Source organism: Schistocerca piceifrons, unplaced genomic scaffold, assembly GCF_021461385.2.
Source record: "Schistocerca piceifrons isolate TAMUIC-IGC-003096 unplaced genomic scaffold, iqSchPice1.1 HiC_scaffold_943, whole genome shotgun sequence".
NCBI lineage: Eukaryota > Metazoa > Arthropoda > Insecta > Orthoptera > Acrididae > Schistocerca > Schistocerca piceifrons.
In genome coordinates this window covers 1272501-1282500 of record NW_025729216.1, presented here as the reverse complement: position 1 = coordinate 1282500, position 10000 = coordinate 1272501, and the positions used below count along the sequence as shown (strand labels likewise).

The 10000-nt window shown below is 58.2% G+C and overlaps 2 non-coding genes across 2 annotated transcripts; both read right to left on the bottom strand.

Annotated features, from left to right (window-relative positions):
* Positions 1-4466: 4466 nt before the first annotated feature.
* On the bottom strand, positions 4467-4621 carry LOC124772647. The gene has a single exon (XR_007014116.1). It is a non-coding gene; the product is annotated as a 5.8S ribosomal RNA (ribosomal RNA).
* Positions 4622-4972: 351 nt separating this feature from the next.
* On the bottom strand, positions 4973-6881 carry LOC124772965. Its single transcript, XR_007014415.1, has one exon. It is a non-coding gene; the product is annotated as a small subunit ribosomal RNA (ribosomal RNA).
* Positions 6882-10000: the final 3119 nt, after the last annotated feature.

Here is a 10000-nt window from a genome sequence, read left to right as displayed (position 1 = left end):
GGCGCCGCAACTCCGCTGGGGTAAGGCCGTCCGGCCCGGCTGCTGATCCCCTGGGCGGCAACGCGGCGGCGACCTCCTCATGTGTGACCGGCCCCCATATGCACTCGAGAGCGACAGGCTCTGAGTGCGGGAGGAGGCGGTCACGAATGAAGCCCGCGGTGGAGATGGGCTTCTTGGTGAAGAGGTCCGCCCAGAAGTCCAGCAGACCAGGGATGGCAGGTGGCGGCTGGAGCAGGGTGCCATCCAAAAGGCCGCGCACGCAACGTGCACGCGACCGTCGGAAGGCATCCTGCGTTCTCGCGTACTCCCAGCGGCGCCGCTTGCGCTTCTGCGTCGGCGGCGCAGCAGGCGGCCGCTTCGATGGTTGGCGCGGCCGCTGTGTCCTGGTGATCGATCTCTCCCCTCTGGACCCGACCGACGCAAGGGCATCCGGGAGCATGCCCAGGATGACATCGGGCGGCGTGCCCCGCCCCAGACCTATGACACGATCCAGGGCAGAGAAACGCTGGGCGGAAGCGGGTAGCCCCGCCAGATGCTCCCAGATGGCGGCGTCAGTCGGCCCCTCCGGCGGCGGCCCGGTGGTGTCGGCCGCGAAGTCCTCGGCTGCGTCGACGGGCGGCGCAGCGGCCTCGCCCGCGTCAGACAGCGGGCTCGCTGCTCCCCGGCGGGACGCCGGCTCTTCCCCCCGACCGGTCTCAAGCGCCTCCATGAATTGGCGGACAAGCTGCTTGTGGGCAGCTTGCCGCCGTCGGCACTTGATTGCCTCAAGCGTTCGGTCGGGGAACATCCTGATGAGTTCTTGATTTACAAAGAAGAACCGGGCGTCCCTCTCGAGGAACAGTTCGGCCTCTGCCTTGGCGAGCGACAGGACTTCTTCCTCCGTCCACCTCGCGCGATGCCTCTCCGTGACGATCTCCGCGTTGGCGGCCGCAAGGTGTTGGCGGCGGCGATGGACCCCGAGACCGTTCTTGGTGGTGAAGCTGCGGTGGCACTCACTACAGGTGTATTCAGCTGCAAAAGTTACAAGATTTTCGGCACGGCCGGTTGGCCGGCTAGGTGCTGGGGGAGTTGGGGTGGCACCTTCAGCGGAAGGGCCACCACTTATTCTCTGATTACTGCCCCCAACTAAACAAAGGGATAGTGCGAGGGGGGGCTGGTAACCCCCCCAAGCCCCTGGTGCAGTCTTCCACTCTGCGAAAATCAGCGGGCCCACGAGAAGGGGAGAAGACCGCAGGAGAGGAGAGGCTAAGAGGGCTAGGCCCATGTATTGCGCATCACTCTCCCTGTAACTATAACTCAAGGAGGGCACCTCGCAGCAGCAGCACGACTACATCAAGACCGCACTTCGAAAAGCCAAGTCCGGATGCAGCCACACCGCCGCCACTTGGCCACCCCTTAAGAGAGTCATAGTTACTCCCGCCGTTTACCCGCGCTTGCTTGAATTTCTTCACGTTGACATTCAGAGCACTGGGCAGAAATCACATTGCGTCAACACCCGCTAGGGCCATCGCAATGCTTTGTTTTAATTAGACAGTCGGATTCCCCCAGTCCGTGCCAGTTCTGAGTTGATCGTTGAATGGCGGCCGAAGAGAATCCGCGCACCCGCGCGCCCCCGGAGGAGCACGCTAAGGCGGACGCGGCCTCGCAGCAAGGAAGATCCGTGGGAGGCCAAGGCACGGGACCGAGCTCGGATCCTGCACGCAGGTTGAAGCACCGGGGCGCGAACGCCGCGCAGGCGCGCGCATCCTGCACCGCCGGCCAGCACGAGGCCGACCAACAGCGAGAGCAGACCACGCCCGCGCTAAACGCCCGCACTTACCGGCACCCCTACGGCACTCACCTCGCCCAGGCCCGGCACGTTAGCGCTGACCCACTTCCCGACCAAGCCCGACACGCCCCGATCCTCAGAGCCAATCCTTATCCCGAAGTTACGGATCCAATTTGCCGACTTCCCTTACCTACATTATTCTATCGACTAGAGGCTCTTCACCTTGGAGACCTGCTGCGGATATGGGTACGAACCAGCGCGACACCTCCACGTGGCCCTCTCCCGGATTTTCAAGGTCCGAGGGGAAGATCGGGACACCGCCGCAACTGCGGTGCTCTTCGCGTTCCAAACCCTATCTCCCTGCAAGAGGATTCCAGGGAACTCGAACGCTCATGCAGAAAAGAAAACTCTTCCCCGATCTCCCGACGGCGTCTCCGGGTCCTTTTGGGTTACCCCGACGAGCATCTCTAAAAGAGGGGCCCGACTTGTATCGGTTCCGCTGCCGGGTTCCGGAATAGGAACCGGATTCCCTTTCGCCCAACGGGGGCCAGCACAAAGCGCATCATGCTATGACGGCCCCCATCAACATCGGATTTCTCCTAGGGCTTAGGATCGACTGACTCGTGTGCAACGGCTGTTCACACGAAACCCTTCTCCGCGTCAGCCCTCCAGGGCCTCGCTGGAGTATTTGCTACTACCACCAAGATCTGCACCGACGGCGGCTCCAGGCAGGCTCACGCCCAGACCCTTCTGCGCCCACCGCCGCGACCCTCCTACTCGTCAGGGCTTCGCGGCCGGCCGCAAGGACCGGCCATGACTGCCAGACTGACGGCCGAGTATAGGCACGACGCTTCAGCGCCATCCATTTTCAGGGCTAGTTGCTTCGGCAGGTGAGTTGTTACACACTCCTTAGCGGATTCCGACTTCCATGGCCACCGTCCTGCTGTCTTAAGCAACCAACGCCTTTCATGGTTTCCCATGAGCGTCGATTCGGGCGCCTTAACTCGGCGTTTGGTTCATCCCACAGCGCCAGTTCTGCTTACCAAAAGTGGCCCACTTGGCACTCCGATCCGAGTCATTTGCTCGCGGCTTCAGCATATCAAGCAAGCCGGAGATCTCACCCATTTAAAGTTTGAGAATAGGTTGAGGTCGTTTCGGCCCCAAGGCCTCTAATCATTCGCTTTACCGGATGAGACTCGTACGAGCACCAGCTATCCTGAGGGAAACTTCGGAGGGAACCAGCTACTAGATGGTTCGATTAGTCTTTCGCCCCTATACCCAGCTCCGACGATCGATTTGCACGTCAGAATCGCTACGGACCTCCATCAGGGTTTCCCCTGACTTCGTCCTGGCCAGGCATAGTTCACCATCTTTCGGGTCCCAACGTGTACGCTCTAGGTGCGCCTCACCTCGCAATGAGGACGAGACGCCCCGGGAGTGCGGAGGCCGCCGCCCCGTGAAGGGCGGGGAAGCCCCATCCTCCCTCGGCCCGCGCAAGGCGAGACCTTCACTTTCATTACGCCTTTAGGTTTCGTACAGCCCAATGACTCGCGCACATGTTAGACTCCTTGGTCCGTGTTTCAAGACGGGTCGTGAAATTGTCCAAAGCTGAAGCGCCGCTGACGGGAGCGATTATTCCGCCCGAGAGCATCCCGAGCCAACAGCGGCGCGGGTCCGGGGCCGGGCCAGGTAGGTCCGTCATCCGGGAAGAACCGCGCGCGCTTGCCGGGAGCCCGAGCGCCCAAAGGGGCGAATCGACTCCTCCAGATATACCGCCGGGCAGCCAGCCAGGACACCGGGGCTCTGCCCAACAGACGCGAACCGAGGCCCGCGGAAGGACAGGCTGCGCACCCGGGCCGTAGGCCGGCACCCAGCGGGTCGCGACGTCCTACTAGGGGAGAAGTGCGGCCCACCGCACACCGGAACGGCCCCACCCCGCGGCGAGTGGAAAGGCAACCGGACACGACCCCGCCGCGGATTGCTCCGCGCGGGCGGCCGGCCCCATCTGCCGAGGGCGGAGGCCAGTGGCCGGATGGGCGTGAATCTCACCCGTTCGACCTTTCGGACTTCTCACGTTTACCCCAGAACGGTTTCACGTACTTTTGAACTCTCTCTTCAAAGTTCTTTTCAACTTTCCCTCACGGTACTTGTTCGCTATCGGTCTCGTGGTCATATTTAGTCTCAGATGGAGTTTACCACCCACTTGGAGCTGCACTCTCAAGCAACCCGACTCGAAGGAGAGGTCCCGCCGACGCTCGCACCGGCCGCTACGGGCCTGGCACCCTCTACGGGCCGTGGCCTCATTCAAGTTGGACTTGGGCTCGGCGCGAGGCGTCGGGGTAGTGGACCCTCCCAAACACCACATGCCACGACAGGCGGCAGCCTGCGGGGTTCGGTGCTGGACTCTTCCCTGTTCGCTCGCCGCTACTGGGGGAATCCTTGTTAGTTTCTTTTCCTCCGCTTAGTAATATGCTTAAATTCAGCGGGTAGTCTCGCCTGCTCTGAGGTCGTTGTACGAGGTGTCGCACGCCACACCGCCAGCCGGCTGTGCACGCTACCGAGAAAGTACCGGTATGCGAACCGCCAGGCGACGGGCGCGCATCGCACGTTTGAGGAGACGCGGCCGGCCCCACAGGCGGCCGCGACACTCCCAGGTCTGCGAAGCGGGGCAAACGCCGCGCGCTTCAGTATACGTAGCCGACCCTCAGCCAGACGTGGCCCGGGAACGGAATCCATGGACCGCAATGTGCGTTCGAAACGTCGATGTTCATGTGTCCTGCAGTTCACATGTCGACGCGCAATTTGCTGCGTTCTTCATCGACCCACGAGCCGAGTGATCCACCGTCCTGGGTGATCTTTTCTCAGTTTCCGCCGCCTCTTTCGAGACGGTCGCATAGGCGGGAGTGAGGCGTGTGGCGGCCCCTGTTCCAGCGTTCTGTGTCCAACGGCCTCACGGCCGACGGGCGTCGTACGGCTCCACACCGGAGCGGACAGGCACTCGGGCGAAAGTCATTCAAAACCGGCGCCAGGCGCCAGGTGCCGCACGCCAGCCGCTCCAGCGCTTCAGCGCTCGTACCACACAACATTGCCGCTAGTTTTGAGAGGCACGCGTGGTTCCGCACGCGGCGCACGGCTACTGCGAGCCGTACAGGTAGCGTGTTGCGCGACACGACACGCACATCGAAAGACATGCAGTCTAGTCGGTAATGATCCTTCCGCAGGTTCACCTACGGAAACCTTGTTACGACTTTTACTTCCTCTAAATGATCAAGTTTGGTCATCTTTCCGGTAGCATCGGCAACGACAGAGTCAATGCCGCGTACCAGTCCGAAGACCTCACTAAATCATTCAATCGGTAGTAGTGACGGGCGGTGTGTACAAAGGGCAGGGACGTAATCAACGCGAGCTTATGACTCGCGCTTACTGGGAATTCCTCGTTCATGGGGAACAATTGCAAGCCCCAATCCCTAGCACGAAGGAGGTTCAGCGGGTTACCCCGACCTTTCGGCCTAGGAAGACACGCTGATTCCTTCAGTGTAGCGCGCGTGCGGCCCAGAACATCTAAGGGCATCACAGACCTGTTATTGCTCAATCTCGTGCGGCTAGAAGCCGCCTGTCCCTCTAAGAAGAAAAGTAATCGCTGACAGCACGAAGGATGTCACGCGACTAGTTAGCAGGCTAGAGTCTCGTTCGTTATCGGAATTAACCAGACAAATCGCTCCACCAACTAAGAACGGCCATGCACCACCACCCACCGAATCAAGAAAGAGCTATCAATCTGTCAATCCTTCCGGTGTCCGGGCCTGGTGAGGTTTCCCGTGTTGAGTCAAATTAAGCCGCAGGCTCCACTCCTGGTGGTGCCCTTCCGTCAATTCCTTTAAGTTTCAGCTTTGCAACCATACTTCCCCCGGAACCCAAAAGCTTTGGTTTCCCGGAGGCTGCCCGCCGAGTCATCGGAGGAACTGCGGCGGATCGCTGGCTGGCATCGTTTATGGTTAGAACTAGGGCGGTATCTGATCGCCTTCGAACCTCTAACTTTCGTTCTTGATTAATGAAAACATACTTGGCAAATGCTTTCGCTTCTGTTCGTCTTGCGACGATCCAAGAATTTCACCTCTAACGTCGCAATACGAATGCCCCCGCCTGTCCCTATTGATCATTACCTCGGGTTCCGAAAACCAACAAAATAGAACCGAGGTCCTATTCCATTATTCCATGCACACAGTATTCAGGCGGGCTTGCCTGCTTTAAGCACTCTAATTTGTTCAAAGTAAACGTGCCGGCCCACCGAGACACTCAATAAAGAGCACCCTGGTAGGATTTCAACGGGGTCCGCCTCGGGACGCACGAGCACGCACGGGGCGGTCGCACGCCTTCAGCTCGCCCCACCGGCAGGACGTCCCACGATACATGCCAGTTAAACACCGACGGGCGGTGAACCAACAGCGTGGGACACAAATCCAACTACGAGCTTTTTAACCGCAACAACTTTAATATACGCTATTGGAGCTGGAATTACCGCGGCTGCTGGCACCAGACTTGCCCTCCAATAGATACTCGTTAAAGGATTTAAAGTGTACTCATTCCGATTACGGGGCCTCGGATGAGTCCCGTATCGTTATTTTTCGTCACTACCTCCCCGTGCCGGGAGTGGGTAATTTGCGCGCCTGCTGCCTTCCTTGGATGTGGTAGCCGTTTCTCAGGCTCCCTCTCCGGAATCGAACCCTGATTCCCCGTTACCCGTTACAACCATGGTAGGCGCAGAACCTACCATCGACAGTTGATAAGGCAGACATTTGAAAGATGCGTCGCCGGTACGAGGACCGTGCGATCAGCCCAAAGTTATTCAGAGTCACCAAGGCAAACGGACCGGACGAGCCGACCGATAGGTTTTGATCTAATAAAAGCGTCCCTTCCATCTCTGGTCGGGACTCTGTTTGCATGTATTAGCTCTAGAATTACCACAGTTATCCAAGTAACGTGGGTACGATCTAAGGAACCATAACTGATTTAATGAGCCATTCGCGGTTTCACCTTAATGCGGCTTGTACTGAGACATGCATGGCTTAATCTTTGAGACAAGCATATGACTACTGGCAGGATCAACCAGGGAGCTGCGTCAACTAGAGCTGAGCAGCCGGCCGCCCGGGAGTGTGTCCCGGGGGCCCGCGCGAACACGCAAGCGTCCGCTCAATCATTCTGCAAACAGGAGGAGGCTGAGCTCCCCTGCACAATACACCTCGAAACCCTCTCAGGTCCCGGCGGCGCGCAGCGCCGTCCCAAGTACTTGGTCGGGTTCGAGAGAGGCGCAATCGCCCGGAGTTAGGCGAGTAGACGCTTTCGGTGCGACCACCCGTGCTCCCAACTGAGCTTGCCGCTGCCGACAGAGGCCCGGGAGCGTGCTGTCGTGGCATTGCCGGCGGGAGACAACACGCGCCACCTACGGTGACCGGCAGCTCCAACGCCAGCGCCACAGAAGGACAAAAGCCCCACTTGGGTGCCGAAGCGAACTCTCCCAGCACAGCGCACGCGCCAACACATCCGCACAGCTGCGATACAAACCACCAGCGAGAACCGCTGGGGCGACCGAGCAGCAGACGGCGTCGCGGCGCCGAGCGCCGGGCGGCGGCGCATCCTCAACGCACACAGTCCTCAATCGGACCAGCACACTGAAGATGTCCACCGCGCTTCGCACCGGGCCCGCGAGGACCTACTTTGGCCGCACGGCGCCGCGCGCAGGGTGCGCCGGCGCGCAGCTGCGACGCCTGCCGCGTCCGTCGGCCGGCGCGCCTGCCACTGGCCGCCCCCACCAGCCGGCTGTAGCGCGTGCGCCCACGCACCGCGCGGCCAGCACGCCGGGAGGCGCCCCCTCACCGGCCGGGGACGGTCCCACCCAGCCACCGCCGCGTATCGCTTCACACCCAGATGCCGTTCAGTTTCGTCGGCATGGTGGGTATCGCTGGAACAACCGGTTAGTACCTCAACCTATCGTCGCCATCACCGATTCACCCCTAGCGAGAACAACCGCACCACAACAGGTTACCATTTCTTCATTTGCGTAACTTCACCAGAAAACGCAGGCGTCCATCGCCATTTGCAACTTCAACGATTATTGCATGCCTGTGTCAGGTGTCACGCCACACTACGTCTGCCCACATACACGCAACAAAATGTGCACGCCTAGACAATACGTGGAAGGTGGCCCCCGTACGTATGCGATGTCCATTGCTCGAACGACTGTCAACCGGCCTCTGTAGCATGTCGCAGATATGGAACGCGGTGCACCATGCCATCACGGTGTGTGAGGAGAGACGACTAGGTCCGAATACATCAACAGACAGCTCATGCTGATCGCCATCCACGGCGTCCGTTCCTCCCACACGTCTCTATGGCGTACCACACTGCAATCCAGCTCTCATAGGGAGACGACACGTAGCTGCGTGCACAATATTTGCACTGTATGGTCCGCCGTTTTTGGGCGCAGTCGTTGTACGGTCACACATGTGCCACGATGTATCATTCAGTACATAAGGACGAATGTGCAGTACAGATTGTGGTTCACGCGTACGACATCAGCGGACAGTTGACACAGGCCGCACCACAACGTAGCCTGCGTACGTCGCATGCGAAGGGCATTGAACATGCAAACTTGTCACCAACCAGCTTGCGAAGGCAGGGGGCAAGGTGGGGACGTGGGGACGTGGGGAGGGGTGGGGGGGGGCGGCATGTACGTCCTGCTGCCATCCACATTACAGTGTACAGCAGGAGCATGTGGAAAGTCAGCAAGACTTGCAAGGTGTTTAACATGAAGCGATACACAGGGGAGCGGGCAGTGCGAGTAGCGAACTATATTGCGAGGGTTGCGGGTGGGCAACACTACACTAATTGAACGAGTCGTATAACAATTACAGAGCAGGTTTAGGCGACAACGTGGGTTACGTTAGCGGACAACGTGGGTTAGGTTAGGGGACAACATGGGTTAGGTTAGGGGACAACATGGGTTAGGTTAGGGGACAACATGGGTTAGGTTAAGGCACAACATGGGTTAGGTTAAGGCACAACATGGGTTAGGTTAGGGGACAACATGGGTTAGGTTAGGGGACAACATGGGTTAGGTTAGGGGACAACATGGGTTAGGTTAGGGGACAACATGGGTTAGGTTAGGGGACAACATGGGTTAGGTTAGGGGACAACATGGGTTAGGTTAGGGGACAACATGGGTTAGGTTAGGGGACAACATGGGTTAGGTTAGGGGACAACATGGGTTAGGTTAGGGGACAACATGGGTTAGGTTAGGGGACAACATGGGTTAGGTTAGGGGACAACATGGGTTAGGTTAGGGTACAACATGGGTTAGGTTAAGGTACAACATGGGTTAGGTTAAGGTACAACATGGGTTAGGTTAAGGTACAACATGGGTTAGGTTAAGGTACAACATGGGTTAGGTTAAGGTACAACATGGGTTAGGTTAAGGCACAACATGGGTTAGGTTAAGGCACAACATGGGTTAGGTTAAGGCACAACATGGGTTAGGTTAAGGCACAACATGGGTTAGGTTAAGGCACAACATGGGTTAGGTTAAGGCACAACATGGGTTAGGTTAAGGCACAACATGGGTTAGGTTAAGGCACAACATGGGTTAGGTTAAGGCACAACATGGGTTAGGTTAAGGCACAACATGGGTTAGGTTAAGGCACAACATGGGTTAGGTTAAGGCACAACATAGGTTAGGTTAAGGTACAACATAGGTTAGGTTAGGTTACACGTTGTTGTAAGGAAAGGTGTAGGGGGGGGGGGCGGGGGCGGCACGTTCGTTGATAGTGATTATAGTAAGTGAATGCTTGTGACATGATGAGATTTGTCACGTCAGGATGCACCTTTGGCTTATTAGAGGCGGCGCTCCAATTCTATGCTTGTGTCAGACCTGTGTCTTTGACTCAGGTCATTGTTTGTGGGCTGTGACAGGAGGTACTATTGTGATGTTGGGTGCACCGTTGTATAGGACATGTGTGGGTATTGGTGCCTTATCTGCGCAATGGTGGATGTCGAAAGGGGGGGATATTCTATTTTCCGCATGGACCTCCTGGTCTGGTTGTGATAGTGTGGATTGTGTAATGTGGCGGAGAGGATGCACTGGATGTTGTTCCATGCTGGTGCTTACATATTGTATGTGCGCCCGTTAGAAGCAGAGAGTGGTGCGTGATGAGAGTGTCTGGCTGACGTGTGGTTCCC